The following is a 23,070-nucleotide window of genomic DNA, read 5'->3' on the forward strand; positions in this document are numbered from 1 at the left end:
CAAGGCCTTTGGATAAAATAACTGTCCAACTTCAAAACACAGCAAGAAAGAAAAGAATGGCAAGTAAAACTCATGTTAAAATTTAACACATTACATTGTGGCTTAAGTAAAGACAAGAGTTTTATAACCAGATATGAGGATTTTTTGCATCTCTCAGACAGACAGCCTGTACTACTGATTGAAGAATTTATTATGTTATGATTTGCCAAACATTTTTGTGTTTTATGATAGTGTTTTACATCAACCGATGGGATTCAAAGAAGCTCTAAAAATTCAAAAAGAGATGAAGCTATTATTACATTTTACAGTTCATACACTCAGTATATATGTTTTAAATTTTGTTTTTATTTTTGCTTATTTACCGTTTCTTCATTCCTGCTTATTTGACTGTTACTAAATGTAAAATAACAGATTAGATTTTGTTGGCATGAATTTCTTTTTGTTTGTTTTAACTTATGTAATTGTAATTTTATTTTTTCCAGGCAAGCTCATTTATTGTTGTAATTTGGGATGCAAAGAGAGAGCGCACTATGTTAAAGTGACATTTAAACTATACATTAGTACATTTTTAGTATTGGTAAAATTACATTTAGAAGTATGCCATATGTAACATTTATTCTAAACTGTACAAGGTCAAGAATTGTGGTTTCAAATGACAAATGCAGAAGTGTTTCTGGTTGGTGTGATTAGAATTTGTTCATTTGTGTGCTTGTTTTTGTTTTGTTTTTTTTAGTGAGAGGGAAGAGTTTGACAAACTGTACTTGTTTTACAACAGTTGGAAGTAAAAGGAAAGCACCACTGAGGCATTTAAACTCGGGATTACATCTCAACTCTACTCAAATAAATGTGTCTCTTTCTTTACTTCTCTTTTGCCTTTTTTATTTGTGTGTTAAAATGACTGTGCATAATAGAGTTGTATATATTTAATGTAATTATTGATGTAAATAATAAAGGACACTATCTGTTATTGTTAAAGATTGTTGATTAAGTTCTGTATATTTGAAATTGCGTGTCTGTTTTTAGACATTTGATGTCATCTGGATTTTTTCTTTAATTGTTATAACTGCTTTGTACAGTTGTTATGCATTTTACATTGTTGTTTTATTTATATACTAGTCATTTAGCCCGTTACAATAACGGGCGCTAGAACAGTAGTGCATAAACATTAGTAGGAACAGTCTATTTTAAATGCCAAGGGACTTTGACCTTATTCTTTTTGTTGGTTGTATTTTTCTTTCTTTCAGCCTTTCTTTTACTGATGTTTACTTGCTGAGCTGACAGTTCTTCGTGGGCTGCCGCCGTGTATTGTGTGTCTTTAATTTTCTGTGACAGTAATACTGTCTTGTACGGCTCTATTCAATAAGGGTGCGCACAAAAAGGCGAGCTTCAAAAGGGCGATCTCAATTGAGCGAAGCGAATAAAGACATTCGTAGATAATTTAGTTCAAATGGCTCTGGAATATGTGAAGTGCAACAAAGGTGCAGATCTTTATTTACGCGCACCTTTATTCGCTGCGCCCAATTGAGGCTCGCCTTTTTGTGCGTGCCCTTACTGAAGGATACCGTCTTGTACGTCCGTAATATACCTTTAATTTTCTCTGGCGGTAATACAGGCGTGCGCGTCGGTAATATGCCTTTAATCTCCTCTGACAGTAATACTGGCTTGTATGTGGCTGTAATATGCGTCACTGTATTGTGTTCCTTTAATTTCCTCTCGCAGTAATACTGGTTTGTATTTCAGTAAAACGCCTCTAACTTTCTCTGACAGTAATATCACGCATCGCACTGTGACCCACGCATGCGCACTTCACCAGAAGAAACACACACACGGACACCTGGACGCACATAGGGATTTTATATATATAGATAATATATAGAAGCGGGCATGCTGTTGTTTTAATACTTTAGTATATTCCTTGATCAGTCTGTTTGTTAAATTTAATCTTTGTGAATTCTTTCTTTCAATTCAACTGACCAATCATTACTGATAATTGTAAATATTTCTTGAAATTGTTGCACAATTTTTATATTGAATAATTATTAATAAAATCTTGTTTTTGGTAGTGCTAATACTGAGTGTTCTGTTTAAGTGGCGCTGGTCCAATCACCTTGCGTATTAACACTGACAGATATGACAGATATGACCAGAGCCTCCACTCGTATCCACAGGGTTACAAATGCTGTGCACTTTGCTAGTAATCCCACAAGATAAAAGAGCTTGGAAACTGAGCGTCCTGATTGAGGCTTTGCTGTTCACTTACAAACTTACTCTACAATAATATGCTTCTTACTTGTCTTTTATTAGGAGTCACATTTTAAATAACACTTGCATTTTTAACTTAAAATACACGTTTTATATATGGGAACAAAATTAAAAGAAAAGCATTGTATACGCCTGATAAATAGTCAAAACGTTTGAAGCTCAGTATTCTAAAACCATGACTCACAGCTAGGACCTTGTTGTTCTAAGGTCTTGACATTATATATATAGATATAGATATAGATATATCTTCTCAAAAAATGAAAGGAACCCTTTTTAATGAGAGTACAGCATCAAGTCAGTGACACTTGTGGGCTATTGATCTGGTCAGTTAAGTAGCAGTGGGGCTTGTTCATCAGTTTCAGCTGCTTTGGGGCACTAGAGTGGGGGGGCAACAATGAGACGACCCCCCCAAACAGGAATGAATGGTTTAACAGGTGCAGGGAGGCCACTGACATTTTTCCTTCCTCATCTGTTTTGTCGCTCGTTTTGCATTTGGCTATGGTCAGTGTCGCTGCTGGTGGCATGAGGCCATACCTGGACCCTACAGAGCTGGCACAGGTAGTCCAACTTCTCCAGGATGACACATCAACACGTGCCATTGCCAGAAGGTTTGCCGTGTCTCCCAGCACAGTCTCAAGGGCATGGAGGAGATTCCAGGAGACAGGCAGGCAGTTACTTCAGGAGAGCTGGACAGGTCCCCTCGTAGAAGGTCCTTAACCCATCAGCAGGACTCACCAGTTTCTGCTCCTTTGGCCAAGGAGGAACAGGATGAGCACTGCCAGAGCCTATAGAATGGCAGGCCACTGGTGTGAATGTCTCTGACCAAACAATCACAAACAGACTTGAGGAGGGTGGCCTGAAGGTGGCCCGATGTCCTCTAGTGAGCACCAGGGAGCTCGATTGGCATTTGCCATAGAATACCAGAATTGGCAGGTCTACCACTGATGGGCACCCTGTGCTTTTCACAGATGAGAGCAGGTTCACCCTGAGCACATGTGACAGATGTGAAAGGGTCTGAAGAAGCCAAGGAGAATGTTATTCTGCCTGTGGCGTAGTGCAGCATAACCGGTTTGGTGGTGGGTCAGTGATGGTCTATGGAGGCATATCCATGGAGGGACACACAGACCTCTACAGATTAGACAACAGTGGGCACCTTGACTGCCATTAGGTATCTGGATGAAATCCTTGGACCCATTGGCAAACCCTATGCTGGTGCAGTTCCTCCTGGTGCACCACAACGGCCGGCCTCATGTGGTCAGAGGATGAAGGAGTTGATCCCATTGACTGCCCCAAGAACACCTCTGGGTGGGACATTATGTTTCAGTCCACCCGACGCCACCAGGTTGCACCTCAGACTGTCCAGGAGCTCAGTGATGCCCTGGTCCAGATCTGGGAGGAGATCCCCCAGGACACCATCCTTCATCTCATTAGCAGCATGCTCCCCCACACCCCCCCCCCCACAATATTGTCAGGCATGCACACAAGCACATGGGGGCCATACAAATTACTGAGTGCTATTTGGAGTTGCTGCAATGAAATTTCGGCAAAATGGACTCACCTGCCTGCCTGCCGCATCGTTTTTTCCCTTTGATTTTCGGGGTGTCTTTGAATTCAGCCCTCTGTAGGTTCATCATTTTCATTTCCAACAAACGATGTGCCATCCTTTTGTTCCTAACACATCAGTCCACAGCAGTAGAGACAGCCAGCAAGATTTTTTTTTCCCATTAAGATCTCATGTGCTCTCAAAGTGTTCCTTTAATTTTTTAATATACTATATATATATATAATACATACTATTGAAAACTACATTGATGTAAACCAGATTTTCAGTAAAAACCAATGAGAAACGACAATATAAAAATGCCTTACCAGAAATATCATTGCCAAAATCAATTTCCAGCTGTTCAGATTGAATGATTTAATGGCTATGACTTGACAGCCTCAGTGCAGTGTGTGCTAAATGAGCAGTAAAGTGGAGTCGTGTACAGCTGTACAGGGTGTTATGTCAGGGCCATACTGGAGTAGACAGACTCGCTGTGCTCTTAATATGCTGTCTGCTTGGATACTCATATAGGATGATGTCCAGCTGAACTATCTGCCATCTCTATCTTGTTACCAGTCGTGGTGCTGATGCCCATCAGTGCCTGCTGTACAGTTGGACTCCTGACCTCCTCCAGTCTCAGAGACCCTAAAGACAGGCTGACGTGTTTAGCACACCAGTAGGACCTGATGGAGTCAAATGGAGGATAAATGAGATATGGACTACAAACATCTGTCATGTTTTAATATCTAAATGTAACTTTTGCATAAGTAATATGTATTATAATAAACACATATTTGATGATCTTAAAGAGGTATTTAAAATCCAAAAGTAATAAAGGTCCAATTAAGTCAAATAATTGAATACCCTGATTAACAGGTGCACAGTCACAAAAACTGCAAAATTATTACTGTTTTAAAGGCATAATATTTGCTCTTCACAGATCGTTTAACATAGTAAACTTCATTGTAAACATAATAATTGAAAGGTGACTATTAGCACTATGACAACTGTGTTTCTTAAATTTAACATTGATAACATAGTGACAGCAAATGGATTCTTTAAAGTCACAATTTTATTGCCAGCTTTCTTAACGTTTTATATTCCCTGATACCTGAACGTGAGAGTGTCAAGTATGTGATTTGTAATAATCTGTAATCATAATACAGCTAAAAAACAAACTTAAATACGTGATTCGCAGGCAAGAAACTCACTGGAGCTGCTGGTATATTGAGAACAGACATGAAGACCGAAGAATATTAACATCAGCAAACAAAGAACAGATGGCGATCTGCAGGCAAGAAGGGGCTACAATGGAATATTAGGAACTCGGACAGTTTATTCATCGTTTAAAATTGTAATACGTTCATAGCCTTTAAGGTCATTAAGGTGACCCGTTAAATGTAGGCGGCTATTTCATTTGGACATTCGAGTAAACACCAACAGTCAAACATTTGTTTTAATCTGACTGACTCAATCAAGTAGAGCCCACACTTAAGTCCACGTCAATCCATTAAAATTAGGCGGACACAAATTTGTATTGTTATGTTCATTTATATTTTCTTCAGACGTTGTTCAGTAACGATAAATATCTCATATGCAAACTTTTATTATTATTTTTTCAGAACCGCTATTTCATAAATGACTGTGGTAAAAATACACTGCAGTCTTAATAATGCACTCGACAAAGTGCTATAGTGTAAGATATTGACACTAGTAGACTATCCTCGCAGAGGTATTTTATGAATATACACTCCGTCTCTTACAGTCACTTTATCTTACACGTCCACCTTTAGAAATTACTCCCACCTTTCTTTTTACGTAACCATAAGGCAATTGGCTAAAGTGGCCCATGAATGACAAATAACACCGATTGGCGATTTGTCGAATAAAACGGTGATTGACCGCGACGTATAAATTTGCGATTGGCTGATCAGTGACAGACATGCGAAAATTTAATATATGATTGGCTGAAGTAGAACATTATATTCACGCCCATTTTACTCTGGTCTGCAGCAATATCTACTTGGACTGCGCAGATATCAATGACGTCATTACGCTAGCGCGACTCAAAATCACGTGACGGGCGCATTTGACGCAAGCCTCGAAGCAGCGCTTCGAAAGCTCGACACAGTGTCGAAACCTGACTATCGAGCGGCCCATCACAACGTCTTGGCACGTTGACGACAAGTTAGTAATCGAGCAGCCCAGCACTAATCCCAATTTAACGCGACTCCGCAAATTCAGATGTAGCATTTCATTTCACGGGACAATCAGTGGAAAATAAATTAACGTATCATCAGATAAAAAGATGCGCGACACCTGTCATCCACAATAAACTCGTGAAGGTGCGATTTGCTGTGCCCCCTCCTCCACGTAGCGCTCAACCACTTAAAACAAACACTTAAAAGCGAACCACGCAGCCTCAGGCACCTCCTCAAATTTAAAGCCTCTCAGCAGGTCGCGATCTTCCTCACTGCTGGCATTCCCACCCGTACGCGATCCCCACGTTCGACTTTGTCTCACCTTCCGCACCTTTGCTTGATCTTGTGGTCGTGAAAAAGTCTGCGCACGAGGTTCTCATACGAGCAAACAGAGGAACTGCAGAGCGCGGTGGATACAGTAGCTACATACGTCGGTGAAAAAAATTCCCTCAACACCACGCCCACGGTGTCTTTCACGACACGCCCACTGCAAGGATGAACTGCCCCGCTTATTGTAAGGCTGCAACGATGAAGCGGCGGCCACTGTAAGCAGAAATGTCTTTTAGTCTCAGACTTACGCTATCTAAGCATTTTAAATTAACGTAACCAGTTTCTAAGCACCTTGTCAAAAACGTTACTGTTTTATAAGGCTGTTTAATAATTTTATTTTCACTCAAGTGTCACATTTTACTGAAAGTAATAAAAGCATATTAGCATCGCCCTGTTTCAGACAAACATCATGACAACAGTAATGTTAAGAGACACCGTTACCTTCTTACTATACACTGAGATTTTCAGTTAACAAACTAATCGTGGGACACATCAGTAATACAGAATTAACAGGCGTCATGTTAGAGCACAATCCTAGCAAGAGTCAGGGGCGAGGCAGGAACAATCCCTGGACAGGACGCCAGCCCACCGCAGGGTGAGCCCACTCACAACAGCCAATGGAGTGAGGCAGGAAGACGGAGCACCGGGAGGAAACCCACATGGACATGGAGGGAACATGCAGGCTCTGGGCAGGGAGGACTTGAGATCTGAACTCTGGTCACCTTGGTGAGACCACCGCCTTTATTGGTAATTTCTTTGAACCTTTTTTTTGATTTTATTTGTTTTTAGTCATGTTTTAATAAATCAAACATTAATCGTTAAACTTTATTGTTTATCACTCACATTACTTCAATTGCTTATGTAGTGCTCTTTAATTCTAGTTTTTATTACACAAAGAGGCAAATATTTATCCATTACATGTGTGGAAGAATACATGCTCAATTTGTGTTGTATTTATGGGGCTATACAGTTTATTTAATTTTAACCAAATGCGTACCTTTATTCATATCTATCTACCTACCTACCTACCTACAGTGGGGTAAAAAAGTACTTAGCCACCAATTGTGCAAGTTCTCCCACTTTTTAAGTAATTTTCATCATAGGTACACCTCAACTATGAGAGACAAAATGAGAAAAAAAAATCCAGAAAATCACATTGTCTGATTTTTGAAGGATTAACGCAGTGGGTAGCGCTGCTGCCTCGCAGTTGGGAGTTCTGGGGACCTGGGTTCGCTTCCCGGGTCCGCCCTGCGTGGAGTTTGCATGTTCTCCCCGTGTCTGCGTGGGTTTCCTCCGGGCGCTCCGGTTTCCTCCCACAGTCCAAAGACATGCAGGTTAGGTGGATTGGCGATTCTAAATTGGCCCTAGTGTGTGCTTGGTGTGTGGGTGTGTTTGTGTGTGTCCTGCGGTGGGTTGGCACCCTGCCCAGGATTGGTTCCCTGCCTTGTGCCCTGTGTTGGCTGGGATTGGCTCCAGCAGACCCCCGTGACCCTGTGTTCGGATTCAGCAGGTTGGAAAATGAATGGATAATTTGCAAATTAAGGTGGAAAATAAGTATTTGGTCACCTACAAACAAGCAAGATTTCTGGCTCTCACAGACGTGTAACTTCTTCTGTAAGAGGCTCCTGTGTCCTCCACTCGTCACCTGTATTAATGGCACCTGTTTGAACTCGTTATCAGTATAAAAGACACCTGTCGGCAAGATCCTTTATTGCTCCTGGAGGAAATTCTTTTTGAAAGATACCGCTTTAGCCAGGGGGGAATATTGTACCTCAAAGATTTATTAGCACCTTATATTCGAAGTCAAACTTGGCGAAGTCGGGCTCTCACAACCACACAGACAGTAGGCATTGCTTTGAGGTTTTTTACAAGTGGCACTTTTTTATATACTGTAGGCGATGCAGAAAATCTAACTAAAAGTGCAGTTTGCCAGGCAATTCGTAAAGTCTGTTTGGCTCTGAAATATTTCCCTCAGATTTTCATTGTGTTTCCTGGACACCTGCGTGTGCAGACAATAAGAGGCGTTTCATGCCATTGCAGGTAGGTAATACACAGGCTAAAACACCCACAGTTCCATAAAGAATCTCACAATCAGTCTAACATTCTCATTACCAGGATTTCCAAATGTGATTGGGGCACATGGAACTGATCAGAGTGGAGTTTGATCAAAGATTATTTGGAAAATGTACCTCTCCTCCTGATGAATAATCAGACACAGTGCCTTCATCAAATATTTGACCTTCATCAATATCTCGTTGGTCAGACACAGGTTCAAGGGATATGACATTCCCTGCAACTGACCCAACAAAAAAGAGGGCTATATGGAACATACCTATAGCACACATGGAGGACAAATATATGCAATGACCATCCTTTACCTGAAATGAAGTGACCACTACTTCCTGCCACTGGTTCTGAGGAGGAGCTTCCCCCTGGAATGTCCTCAGAAACAGGGCGATGGGCATTTTGCTGGAGAGCCAACTCTTCTGCAGGGGTTAGGTCTGGACCGTGTGGACCTCCAGCTGTTTTGTGCTTGTCTGCCTTCTTATTAGCTTTAAAATGAATGTTTTTTATATTATATATGATTATTTATGTCAACAATTCTTTAAAAAGTTATATACCAATATTTACCAGTTTGAAGTATATTCTTGTACTTCACTTTAACCCGTTCCCGTGTTCTGTTTGTGCTCACGTTTGATCTGGAATTATAACATATTAAATAACTAGCAAAATACCCGCGCTACACAGCGCAGAAGTAGTGTGTTAAAGAGGTTATGTAAACATATATATACATATACATATATACATATATATATATACATATCTACATATACACATATCTACACATACACATTATATATATATATATATATATATATATACACATATCAACATATATATACACACATACACACACACATATACATACATACATACATACATAGTGCGCTGTAACACGGACTGTGATTGTTACATTGGAGGGAGACGACAAATCACAGCTTCCCGCCTTCTAATCGGGCCTGTGATTGGTGCTTTGACTGATGCCCAGATCCTACAGTATCTCCCCTTAGGAGAGGCGTTAGGCAAGTGTAATTGAATAGCGGTGCTGCAAGTTTAGCTTTACACCTGTTTTTAAGGCTAATTGACTGAAAGGGGCTTTCATGAAAAAAGTTAGGGCTTTACTACAGGATACATCCTCCACAAGTTAAGGAAGTAAAAATAAAGGTATATATTTCTGTTTTATTTAAACCTTTTAAGTTTGTATGCGGGCAGCATGGTGGCACAGTGAAAGGTGGCAGTTAGAAGACCTGGGTTCGCTTCCCTGCGTGGAGTTTGAATGTTCTCCCCATGTCTGTCTGGGTTTCCTCCGGGTACTCCAGTTTCCTCCCACAGTCCATAGACATGCAGGTTAGGTGCATTGGCAATTCTAAATTGTCCCTGGTGTGTGTGGGTGTGTGCGTCCTGCGGTGGGCTGGCACCTTGCCCGGGGTTTGTTTCCTGCCTTGTGCCCTGTGTTGGCAGGGATTGGCTCCTGTATTTAGGATATAGCTGGTTGGATAATGGATGGATGGACATTTGTATGCATAGCCCCATTTGCCCGTTTTCGTTTTTTTCTTTCTTCAGTAATATTTCAGCAAACCCGGAGCTTGTCAGTTCAAATCCTGGTACTGACACCACTGTGTGACCCTGAGGAAGTCACTTCACCTGCCTGTGCTGCAAAAAACAAAAGTAATGTAACAAATTGTACCTCAGATGTTGCAAGTTGCTGGAATAAAGGCATAAGTCAAATAGATAATTATGTATAATACACATAGGAACTATTCATTTATTTTCAGTCGTCATCTGCAGCAAACCTTTATAAATGAGGGTTTCTCCTTTTTAGATAGTGCAAACTGTTTCTTCTTCATTGAGGTTTTCTCTTGGAGAGCTTTTTTCATTTCATTGAAAATTAAAGCAGCAGCTGCCAAAATATGTAGCTTTCTTAATAATTTTTCAACATTGTGTAAAATAACTTTATAAAGTAACATAAAAGGTTTAAATAGTGGTTATCCTTTTACACTAAAATATTACTAAAGAGATACAAAAAAAGTAAAATGCATATGTTCTTTTTCTTTAAGGAGATTAAATATTACTGAAAAAAGAAAAAAAAAACTAAAACAGCCAAATGGGGCTATGCATACGAACTTAAAAGGTTTAAATAAAACAGAAATATATACTTTTATTTTTACTTCCTTAACTTGTGGAGGGTGTATCCTGTAGCAAAGCCCTAACTTTTTTCGTGAAAGCCCGTTTCAGTCAATAAGTCTTAAAAAGAGGTGTAAAGATATTGACAATAAGCTACGCAAACCCACCAAGACATGGAATCGTTTAAATCAAGGTGCGAGTCGACAAACACCATCCCATACTATTAGTTAACGATTAACACATTTCTATATGTATTGTAAGCATACAATACAACTGATAATATGTTGCGCTTATTTATCTGGTGTACCGACATTTTTGTGCGTTTAACGGCTGAAATCTAACGTGGTTTGTGCCCTTCAGAATGAAAACAGTTTGCATTTACCTTTTTAATAAAAGGCGAGAAATCACCCCGTAAATGCACACGTTTAATTGCACATGTGTTAATATGTATGCTTACACAGTATTAAAAGACACTCAACAATTAACGTCATTTACCTTCGTTCCAGCGTTTGACTCGTGCTGTAAATCTCTTCCTTGTTTTCAGTTCACGTGATTACATAGGAGGCGTGATGACGCGATACATGACTCCGCCTCCTTCATTACAGTATATGGACAAAAATGAGGTTCCAGTTATGACCATTACGCATAGAATTTCGAAATGAAACCTGCCTAACTTTTGTAAGTAAGCTGTAAGGAATGAGCCTGCCAAATTTCAGCCTTCCACCTACACGGAAAGTTGGACAATTAGTGATGAGTGAGTCAGTCAGTCAATGAGTGAGTGAGTCAGTGAGGGCTTTGCCTTTTATTAGTATAGATAATTAATCTGACACATAGGAAATGAAACGCTGCTGTCAGTAAGTACAATGCACACTACTTAGCGTTTAATTTGTCGGCCACTTTTTGCCAGCCATCTTTTCTGGTCTGGGCTGCTTTTGCAGTGTTACCCCTTGTGCATATTAAATGTTGAAATTCTTCATGTCCTTCGAATGAAAGGTCTTGCTCCTCAAGTGTGAAAAATGCGCCCGTTCTTTTGTCATTTTGTTACAGCCTATCAAAGACTTGCTGATCATGTTTTCTAGACTCAATATATATGGGCTTTTTAGTCAGTGTGGGCGCGCACATTTATCTTGTATGTTTAGATCCAGCTCATTTAATCTAATACACGGCTGCGTTTGAAAAACCGACCTATCCCGGATGAGTGTCACCGGCATTAACTTATCCAAGATGAGGCACCTGATCTCGGATGATTTAAGTGACGTACGAAAAATACCCCCCTGGAGTTCAACACCTGTGATCTAAATACAACAACAACATTTATTTATATAGCACATTTTCATACAAAAAAGTAGATCAAAGTGCTTTACATAATGAAGAAAAATAAAAGACAAAGTAAGAAATTAAAATAAGACAACATTAGTTAACAAAGAATAAGAGTAAGGTCCGATGGCCAGGGGGGACAGAAAAAAAAAAAAAAAAACTCCAGACGGCTGGAGAAAAAAATAAAATCTGCAGGGGTTCCAGACCACGAGACCGCCCAGTCCCCCTCTGTGCATTCTACCTAATATAAATGAAATAGTCCTCTTTGTATTTAGGGTTCTCACGGAGTCACTTGATGATGATGGTCATGCAGACTTCTCGCGTTTAATCCATCAATGTTGGAACATCACGGTGCTTTGAGTAGATGGTGGTGGCACAAGCCACCATCACAAAGAAACCAGAAAAAGAAACATAAGACAGAGTAGAGGTTAGTACAGATTTTGAATGAATAGTTATTATAATGAATTAGATATACAGAGTATCAGGATTAAATTAAAGTGAAGTTATGAGAAGGCCATGTTAAAGTAATGTGTTTTCAGCAGTTTTTTAAAGTGCTCCACTGTATCAGCCTGGTGAATTCCTACTGGCAGGCTATTCCAGATTTTAGGTGCATAACAGCAGAAGGCCGCCTCACCACTTTTTTAAGTTTTGCTCTTGGAATTCTAAGGAGACACTCATTTGAGGATCTGAGGTTACGATTTGGAATATATGGTGTCAGACATTCCGATATATAAGATGGAGCGAAATTATTTAAGGCTTTATAAACCATAAGCAGAATTTTAAAGTCAATCCTGAATGACACAGGTAACCAGTGTAGTTTCATCAAAACTGGAGAAATGTGCTCGGATTTTCTTTTCCTAGTTAGGATTCTAGCAGCTCCATTCTGCACTCGTTGCAAACGATTTATGTCTTTTTTAGGTAGTTCTGAGAGGAGTGCGTTACAGTAATCTAGTCGACTGAAAACAAACGTGTGAACTAATTTCTCAGCATCTTTCAATGATATAAGAGGTCTAACTTTTGCTATGTTTCTTAAGTGAAAAAATGCTGTCCTAGTGGTCTGATGAATATGTGATTTAAAATTCAGATTACAGTCAACAGTTACACCTAAGCTTTTTACCTCCGTTTTGACTTTTTATCCTAATGTATCTAGTTGGTTTCTAATAGCCTCATTGTATCCATTATTGCCAATCACTAAAATTTCAGTTTTCTTTTTATTTAGCTTTAGAAAATTACTATTCATCCATTCTGTGATACAAGTTAGACATTGTGTTAGTGAATCAAGAGAATCGGGGTCATCAGGTGCTATTGATAAATACAGCTGTGTGTCATCAGCATAGCTGTGGTAGCTCATGTTGTGCCCTGAGATAATCTGACCTAACGGAAGCATGTAGATTGAGAAGAGCAGTGGACCCAGGATAGAGCCTTGTGGAACACCATATAGGATATCATGTGTCTTTGAGTTGATTACCACAACTAACAAAGAATTTTTTCCCTGCCAGGTAGGATTCAAACCAATTTAAGACACTGCCAGAGAGGCCCACCCATTGACTAAGGCAATTTCTAAGAATATTATGATCAATGGTGTCAAATGCAGCACTCAGATCTAAGAGGATGAGAACAGATAAATGGCCTCTATCTGCATTTACCCGCAAGTCATTTACTACTTTAATGAGTGCAGTTTCTGTGCTGTGATTTGTTCTAAACTGGACTGAAACTTATCAAGAATAGCATGTTTATTGAGGTGCTCATTTAACTGTATAATGACTGCCTTCTCTAGAATTTTACTTAAGAAAGGCAGGTTAGAGATGGGTCTATAATTTTCAAGAACAGAGGGGTCAAGATTATTTTTCTTAAGTAGGGGTTTAACTACAGCAGTCTTAAGACAGTCTGGGAAGACCCCCGTATCTAGTGACAAATTTACTTTGTCAAGAATATCATCAATTAGCACGCACGATACTTCTTTGAAAAAACTTGTTGGTATTGGGTCAAGGATACAGGTGGAGGGTCTCAGTTGAGAAATTATTTTATGTAAATCAGGTAAATCTATCCTAGTGAAAGAATTTAATTTGTTTGTAACAGAGTACTGGGGCTTAGGAGGATCCTCAGTGTTGGGGAGATATATTATGTTATTTCTAATATCATTAATTTTTGATTGAAAAATACAGCGATAGACTCACAGGTTTTACTGGAAGTACTTAGGAGGCATTCCTTTGAGTTACTTGGGTTTAACAGATGATCAATTGTAGAGAATAAGACTCTGGGATTACTAGCATTGTTATTTATAATCTTAGAGAAATAGCAGTGCCTCTCAAGACGGACTGTGTTATTGTATTCTGTTATTTTAACCTTTAATATTTCATAGTGGATAGTTAGTTTAGTTTTCCTCCATTTACGCTCAGCTCTATGACATGTTCTCTTTAGATAAGACACTCTTTGGGTCTTCCATGGTATAACAATGCTAGGATATTTTTTAACTGTCTTTTCAGGTGCAACTATGTCAACAGCAGCTCTCACTTTAGTATTAAATCTTTCCACCTTACTATTTACATTATCCTCGCTATTATAGTTGGCACTATAAACAGACTGATTGTTTAGAATGTTTGTAAGTTTTAAAGCTGCTGATGAGTCAAAGAAGCGTTTTTTAACAATATGCTTCTCATGAATGTTTCCTATGAATATTTCTGTATTAAATAGTAGAAGAAAATGGTCTGATAGACAAATATAAATGATCTGCTTTACATCAACTTTTAGTCCTTTAGTAATCACTAAGTCTAACGTATGACCTGCTTTATGTGTAGGCTGATTAACGAGCTGTCTCAAATCAAAAGAGTCCAGGAGGTTCATGAATTCTTTTACTTTCTGGTCACACTGAATGTCGATATGAAAGTTAAAGTCGACGACTATTAAGAATGTCATAGTTCGTAATTAAAATTGACACCAAGTCTGAGAATTCCTCAAAGAAAGACGCGTTAAATTTAGGAGGTCTTTACATGGATAATACGAGAACGTGAGAATCTCCATGAATAACAATGGTGAGATACTCAAAGGACTTGAATTTACCAAAATTGACATCTTTACACTTTAACCGGCTCGAGTAAAATGTTTGCCAAGCCGCCGCCTCTTTTTCCTTGGCGAACCGCACGAGTAAAACTGTAATCCAGAGGCGCAGATTCGATTAAAACAGCCGCACTATCAGAGCCAAGCCACGCTTCACTTAGTGCAATCAAATCAATTTTTTTATGTGGACGAAAGGTCGAGACAACAGCAGGCAGACACCAATTCAAATAAGCAGAGTTCTTTTATTCTTTACCATTCTTGATGAGCTGAGAGCTTTGCAGGGCCTGCCAGCTTTTATCACTGACAGTCTGACGTGCAAAGAGCCCATCTTGGGGGGGTGAGCTTCCTTTTTATAAGAGAAATTTTAAAGAAGCGCTTCAAAAATGCTTGAGTAAGCTCGATTACATCCAAAGGTCACAGAACATTCTTACACAATTTGTTGATTACAACGGAAAACAGAAATCCTAATCTTTTATATAGTTTTTGGCAAATTTAACAGAACACTTGTCATACACTTGGCAACTTATGTGGACAATAACCAGACGTATCCTTTGATTCAACTGTTATGCATGAGGAATCACCATAGGGAGCTGACTCAGGGTGTCTTTGCATAAAATATACAGCGTATACTAAAAACAGTTTCTTTGTATAAACCATACATAGGCAGGATAGAACAAGCAGTCAACACAAGCGTAGCATTATAATATCATAACAGGATTATATGGTAGATATTTTCATATTCCACATTCCATACCTTAATATTCTTAATGCATTCATATAATTATCACAAAAGAACTCTTGTACTTGCAAACATAACATCAGTTTTGGTTTGCATAATAAATGGTACAAAATATTTTTAGACACTGCTGAGACAAGCTCGGGTGTAGCCAAAAACTGCATCCTGTGCTGGTCAATCAGATGATCTTGTTTTGTCTCTTTCAGGACTCAGTTGTTATGCTATGTAAGCACGCTTATTTATCTGTTATAGTATAATAATACCTAGCCACGCAGAGAACATGCAGATTTTCATACAGAAGCTATTAATAGATTTTAAATTCCATTCCACACAGGTTAAACAGAAAAAGTGAAGGAGCCATCACCAGTTTCCATGGGTGGCGGTCACTTACCAGCCTCCAACTCCATGCTGGCCGACAGCAGCACATCATCAGGAATCTCGACGATGGAGGCTGCTGCAGAGAGAGAGGCAGTGGGGGCAATAGTGGTGGTTTTGGGAAGGGAGGAGGTTGCTGCCGCCTTCGCCTCGTCTCTCCGCCGCACATACAAGTGGAGCGCATGCATCTTGGTCCCGACTTTGGTGGTCTGGCGCCAGAGCCATTTGATGTAACTGCATTGGGGTACAACAGCGGGAACGGTAACAGGTGAACAAATGGAAGCAGGGTCCCACTATCTTGCTGCGCCCTTCCCCTTGGACCCCACCCAAAAGTCTCTCACCTCTTGGCCTCCCGATCTTCTGTATCGTAAAGGGCCTCAAACGTCAGGTGTCCGTGTTGGCTGAAGCCGACGAGCCTCTTGCCCTCGTCCAGGGTCCTGGCCGACCCGTCTCTCTCCCATCGACTTCACGTCAGGAAAGAGCCAGGCGTAGGACTCCAGGGAGTTCTTATTGCTCGCCACCGGGCTATTGGACACCTGGTCATCTTCGCACTCCCTCAGGTGGGTTGCCAACACCATGACGGCAGAGCCGAGGTCATGGGTCAGCAACCATTTAAAAGCTTGACTCCGGTACTGTCCAAACTGGAGCTCGCTGGTGCTGCACACCAGCTTGGAGTCCCCGGGGTCATCACCTGCTGCCCACACCCGTCTCCTGGCCTGCTCCCTGACCATCTCGGCCGACTTGACCCTGAAATGCCTTGGCGGCCTGGATCACCTCGGCGGAGGCCTTGAGGGTCAGTTCGCCGGAGGTCTGGGTTCAAGCTGGATAAATTAGATAAACCAAGAGAAAATTACAGTTTCACTCCAAAGTTTTACAACACCTCTGTTTTTCTTCAAATTTATCCAGCTGGAATGTAATAAGCGACCTGAAACAGATCCGCAGAAATCTGGCAGACATTTACATTTAAAGTTTAGGTTACCAAAAACTGAAATTAAAAGAAATTTCAGAATATTACAAATTGGCCTTCAGGGAACAACTAATAGGTTACAACCTCCATAGACTCTGCACCAAGTGACGTTGCCTCCAACAGAGATCAAATAAAGAGTAACTGAGCATGCAAAAAGAAAAAAAGGGACAAGGGAAGAACAGGATGATAAACTGCCACCATTGAACAAATTCGCTAGGCACCAAGCCCGATATTCCAAAAACTTTTTGAATTAACCTTTGTGATATTTAACCTATGAATACTTACATGTCAACACCGCAGGTGATGTTGGGTCTATTAAAATAACGCAATCAACCAGTACGTCAATTAAAGAAAGACACCTTTGTTTTGAGAGGAACACTGCTACTACAAACAAAGACTCACGTAGGAACACGAGTGGCAGCCATGGTAAGAGATACCAGAAACTGTTAATTCTGAAAGAGTAAAGGAACACACAAAAAAATAAATAAATATAAATGGTTAGTAATACTAGTACTGACTTTTTTTAAGGCCTTTAATAATATTACAACTACCTTGTTACACTGCAATTTCCTATTGTTAGCATTATTCTTATTATTATTTATTATTAGCAAACATAATTATAACGCAGTTCTGTCCAGACTATTTACAGATATTTATATTACTGAAACCAGTCGGCTAAAAAGAAAAAAAAGAATACTTTCATTAATATGTACAAAAACAAATAAATTCTCATTAGATTAAACTACATCCGTTTTATTTCACTTCACTATAATCCTTGTGTACTAATAGTAACAGCAATAGTTCCATATTAATAGTACCAGGGGGCCCACTTTAAGATAAAACTCCAAACGTGACATCGACGCTTTTAGGCGGGTCTTTCGGAACAGAAATCGGAATGCATGTCGTTTCAGCCATTCAAAGTTTACAAAAACTTCGGCACAAGAAAGCCTCAACCAATCGCTGCACAGGACTGCTTGTCAATCACCCAAGAAATGGGAACAAAATTGTAACAGAGCTGCCACGAAGATCAGAATTCTTTAGGCGCAATCCTCACGCAGGACTCTCCTGAGGCAGGCCAGTCCAAATTTTTTCTGGAGCTGGTCCTCCCGATCTGGCCAGAATCGGTCCTTTTGTTAGTCCTCTGGACGATCTCACTCAGGGAGTCGCTTGGCCGTCACTGTCCCCGTACAGGCTACCAAAACCTGAGGACGCTGAAGTCGGAAACAACGGGAGACAAACACCAATTTAAAGTAAAAAAGAATTTCTTTATTCTTGGTGAGTCAAAGACACTGCAGCTCCCCCCAGCTCAGTGGCACTGACTGGTCAGATCAGACAGCCTGCAGGTGAACGTGGGGTTTCCTTCTATATATCTAGTTTGTGTATTAATAAAAACAAATATATATGACACTTCATTTTGAGGTTATACATAAATTCTAATAGCTTACGACTCCCTGAATTGGAATGTGCACATTGCTTCTTTCAGAAAAAGAGGTTATCAGGGAACTCACAGTTTTAAGAAATATGATCAAAGAGTTTTAGGCAAGAATTCAGAAACGGGTCACAACTGATTTATAATATCACAGAGTGTTCTGTTAGTATCAAGAGGTCAGCGTTTTCTCATAAAAGAATGCAAGTTAGTCTCTAATTCTGTGCACAAGCCTAATTCTTTTTCTATCTAAGTGAAGAACAAATCATATAGAAGTAATAAATCATAGAACTCTGTACAGCATGATTAATACAAAATACAGTACTTGGTATTGTGAAGTAACTACTTATAATCATTACAGTTAATAAGATTTTTTTTCTTTCTCAGACGGTACAAGTTCATTGCTACTCAGATAAGGTCCCATCTCCAAAGCTCCGAAACAAAACAATTCCCCTTGTTGTCAATGGCACCTCCTGGTAGTTGGCACTGCACTATGGATTTGATTTGAGTTTTCCATTTCTTTTACTATTACATTGAACTTTTTCAGTTGTGCTCTGGGGTTGAAGTTATCTTCACCACACAGTTCTGTTGCTACCTCATTCTGTTGTCTGGTGTTTGTATTTTTCACCATCTTATGTCACAGCACTGGTGCAGAGATGATCAGTCCCTGTATGGCTGATGTCCTGGCAGTAGAGTTTCAGAGTCCTTCATCTTACATCTTGCTTGAAGAAGGGGCCGGAGTTGCCTTGAAAGCTTGCATATTGTAATCTTTTTAGTTAGCCAATAAAAAGTGTCATTTTACTTGGCTTTTCTCTACATTCATAATGGCTAACACGGTACAACACCCTAGTACTACAGAGTCCTTCATGAAATCTTACGTGTTGCTGATGACGGCTGATACAGGAGGACCACTTTCAACATTCAGAACAGCTAAGAGGCTTACCACAAGTAAACCAGTCATTTATGACTATGAAGGCCACTGCTGTCTGAAAAGCGTTAACCACATTTAGGACAACAATGAGGTTTTTTCTTGCACATATAAGTTGTTGAAGAAGATCCTCGCTGTTTGTGAAATGTGTTGTATTCCAGTGTGCATTCATATGTGGCACTGAGGTTACCTTACATCTAGGATCTGTTTGCCACTTTCAGTGTTTTCTCCACTATTCTTATGTATTTATTAACTACTTTCAACTGGAGACCTTTACCTCATTCAGAAGATTTTTCTTCATTTTTTTTGCCTGAGGATCCAATGGAAAGATCATTTGTCATTTCTAGGACAGGCTTTACTCCAATATGACTTTGTGTGTGTCTCTGAAACCATTTTCTGGAAGAGTACCCTTTACTACATTCAGAACAGGTGTACTGCTTCTTACCAGTGTGGATCCTTCTGTGGCACCGAAGTGCGTTTGGACGTGAGAATCGTTTGCCACAGTCTGGACAGCAATAAGGTTTCTCTCCAGCGTGAATTCTCATGTGATCTTTAGGAGTCGTGCTGTCTGAGAAAAACTTGCCACAGTCAGAACAGCTTTGTTTCTTACCAGAAAGAATTATTTTATGATTGTGAAGAGAATTGTTATATGAGAATAACCTTCCACATTCAGTACAACTGTAAGGCTTCTCTCCCGTATGACTTTTTGTATGCTTATACAGAGAATTGAGGTGTGAGAATTGTTTGCCACATTCCAAGAAAAGGTGAGGTGTCTCTCCGGTGTGACGTCTGATGTGACTCTTTATGGTGCTTTGTTGTGAGAACTGCTTATCACATTCAGGACAAGAATAAGGTTTAACTTCAGTTAAGTTCTGAAGTACGCTTAAATATAAGAATTGTTTCTCACATTCAAAACAGCAATGAGACACTTCTTCAGTATGGATTTTGGCATTTGGATAAAGACCTTTCTGGAATGTATAACATTTGCCACATTCAGAACATACATACTGTATTTTTGCTTTAATGGGAGTTTGTGTGTTTACTTGAAATGAGCAAATGTTTAAAAGTTTTTTCCACATTGAGAACAGCAATATGGCTTCTCTCCAGTATCAATTTCTATGTGCTGTTGAAAACTGCGTTTGTCAGAAAATTGTTCGCCACATTCTGGACAATAATGGGGTTTTTCTCTGGCGTGGATTATTCTGTGCCTCTGAAGATTGTCCATACATGAGAACGATTTACCACATTCTGAACAGCAATGAGGTTTTTCTCCTGTGTGGATTATTCTGTGACTCTGAAGACTGCTTATACTTAAGAACGATTTACCACATTCTGAACAGCAATGAGGTTTTTCTCCTGTGTGGATTATGCTGTGACTCTGAAGCCTGCTCTTCGTCGAGAATGACTTACCACATTCTGAACAGAAATGACGTTTTTGTCCTGTGTGAATTCTGCTGTGGATCTGAAGATAGCTTCTCCTTGAGAAGGACTTATCACATTCTGAACAGCAATGAGGTTTTTCTCCAGTGTGGATGCTTCTGTGGATCTGAAGATAGCTTCTCCTTGAGAAGGACTTACCACATTCTGAACAGCAATGAGGTTTCTCTCCTGTGTGGATTATTCTGTGACTCTGAAGACTGCTCTTCGTTGAAAACGACTTACCACATTCTGAACAGCAATGAGGTTTTTCTCCTGTGTGGATTCTTCTGTGTTTCTGAAGGTCGCATCTCCTCGAGAAGGACTTACCACATTCTGAACAGTGATGGTGTTTTTCTCCTTTGTGGATTCTTCTGTGTTTCTGAAGGTCGCTTCTCCTCGAGAAGGACTTACCACATTCTGGACAACAAAGAGGCTTTTCTCCTGTGTGGATTCTTCTATGCCTCTGAAGATAGCTTCTTCTTAAGAACGACTTACCACATTCTGAACAGCAATGAGGTTTTTCTCCTGTGTGGATTCTTCTGTGTTTTTGAAGGTCGCTTCTCCTTGAGAAGGACTTACCACATTCTGAACAGCAATGAGGTTTTTCTCCTGTGTGAATTGCTTTATGAAACTGAAGATCACTTCTCCATAAGAATGATTTACCACATTCTGGACAACAATGAGGTTTTTCTCCTGTGTGGATTCTTCTGTGCTTCTGAAGATTGCTTCTCCTTAAGAACGACTTACCACATTCTGAACAGCAATGAGGTTTTTCTCCTGTGTGAATTGTTTTGTGCCGCTGAAGTTCACTTCTCCATGAGAACGATTTACCACATTCTGGACAACAATGAGGCTTATTTCCTGTGTGGATTACTCTGTGCCTCAGAAGATTGCTTCTACTTGAGAAGGACTTATCACATTCTGAACAGCAATGAGGTTTATCTCCTCTGTGGATTATTCTGTGCCTCAGAAGATAGCTTCTACTTGAGAAGGACTTACCACATTCTGGACAACAATGAGGTTTTTCTCCTGTGTGGATTGTAATGTGCCTCTGGAGACTGCTTATATATGAGAACGACGTACCACATTCTGGACAGCAATGAGGTTTTTCTCCTGTGTGGATTCTTCTATGACTCTGAAGACTGCTTCTCCTTGAGAACGACTTACCACATTCTGAACAGCAATGAGATTTTTCTCCTGTGTGAATTGTTTTGTGCCACTGAAGTTCACTTCTCCGTGAGAATGATTTACCACATTCTGGACAACAATGAGGTTTATCTCCTGTGTGCATTCTTCTGTGCTTCTGAAGATAGCTTCTCCTTGAGAATGACTTACCACATTCTGGACAACAATGAGGTTTTTCTCCTGTGTGGATTCTTCTATGACTCTGAAGATTGTTTCTCCTTGAGAACGACTTACCACATTCTGAACAGCAATGAGGTTTTTCTCCTGTGTGAATCTTCATATGTTTATTAAGATCACTTTTGTGTGTGAATTGTTTGCCACATTCCAAACAACATATTTTTCCAGTGAGAATTTGGATTTCGTTCTCCACTTGTTGTTGATTAGTTTTGATGGCTTCTGTCTCTGTTGCTCCAGTAGCAGGGAGAGAACTGCACTGCAAAAAGGCTGCTGTCTGGTTCTCTGATCCTTTTGCTAATTTCTTCATACCATTCCGTTTGTACTGAAGAGTGGGCTGATGAAATGAAGGTGGAGAGAAGCTACCATTCTTCTGTACATCTGAAAAAACACAAACATTTTAACTATTATTTTTTTCCTGACATGTTTATCCAAGGTGACTTACAACATTTCAGACACAATTGGTTACATTTCTCTTGTTCTTCCAAATGGAGCTCAGGAACGTCACATGCTGTCAATAGCTGAATTTGAACCTGCAACTTCAGGGTCTGATGTCCAAATTCCTAACCACTACCCGCCTTTTAAAATAAACAAAACAGTACAAGTAAAGTGGTGGCACACTGGTTGGACTTCCTTCCTCACACTGAGGTGCCATTTATGGTCTGGCCACTTTGCGTGTGGTCTTTACATGTTCTGGTGCTATCTGTTCAATTTCTCTATCTTCCTCTCATATGTGAAAGACAGGCCTGATCTGATCGATCGATCACAAATCAAAATCAGCCAATTTTCACTGCAAATGACTTGACCAATAATGAGCAAATTAGCTGATCTTAACATCTGATCTTGAATGATAAAAAGCATGCAAGACAAAGTTCCAACATTACCAAAATACAGAAACACGTCCTCGCTGGTCTAACAGTTTTATTTCCTTCCTACAAGAGATAACAAATTTGCGGTTTGTAATA

The 23,070-nt window shown here is 39.9% G+C and overlaps 2 protein-coding genes and 1 pseudogene across 5 annotated transcripts in view; all 3 read right to left on the reverse strand.

Annotated features, from left to right (window-relative positions):
* The window catches only part of LOC114641491 (oocyte zinc finger protein XlCOF6-like), a 171,668-nt gene extending 165,264 nt beyond the window's left edge, over positions 1–6,404 (reverse strand). Inside the window, exon 1 of the mRNA XM_051927844.1 lies at positions 6,329–6,404. The gene's annotated coding sequence lies outside the window, so the exon portion shown is untranslated. The remainder of the gene's footprint in view (positions 1–6,328) is intronic.
* Positions 1–23,070, reverse strand: part of LOC114644549 (oocyte zinc finger protein XlCOF6-like) — a 536,868-nt gene that overhangs the window by 506,467 nt on the left and 7,331 nt on the right. Inside the window, exons 1-2 of one of the 4 annotated variants that reach the window (XM_051927839.1) lie at positions 6,329–6,451; positions 4,132–4,488 (exon numbers count right to left, since the gene is read on the reverse strand). The exons of 1 other annotated variant lie outside the window; for it this stretch is intronic. The gene's annotated coding sequence lies outside the window, so the exon portion shown is untranslated. Of the gene's footprint in view, positions 1–4,131; positions 4,489–6,328; positions 6,452–23,070 lie in introns of those variants that run through there. 2 more of the 4 variants (XM_051927840.1, XM_051927836.1) reach the window with 2 other exon arrangements.
* The window catches only part of LOC114641490 (zinc finger protein 850-like), a 114,694-nt pseudogene that overhangs the window by 84,268 nt on the left and 7,356 nt on the right, over positions 1–23,070 (reverse strand).

Source organism: Erpetoichthys calabaricus, chromosome 5 (assembly GCF_900747795.2).
Source record: "Erpetoichthys calabaricus chromosome 5, fErpCal1.3, whole genome shotgun sequence".
Taxonomy (NCBI): Eukaryota; Metazoa; Chordata; class Cladistia; order Polypteriformes; family Polypteridae; genus Erpetoichthys; species Erpetoichthys calabaricus.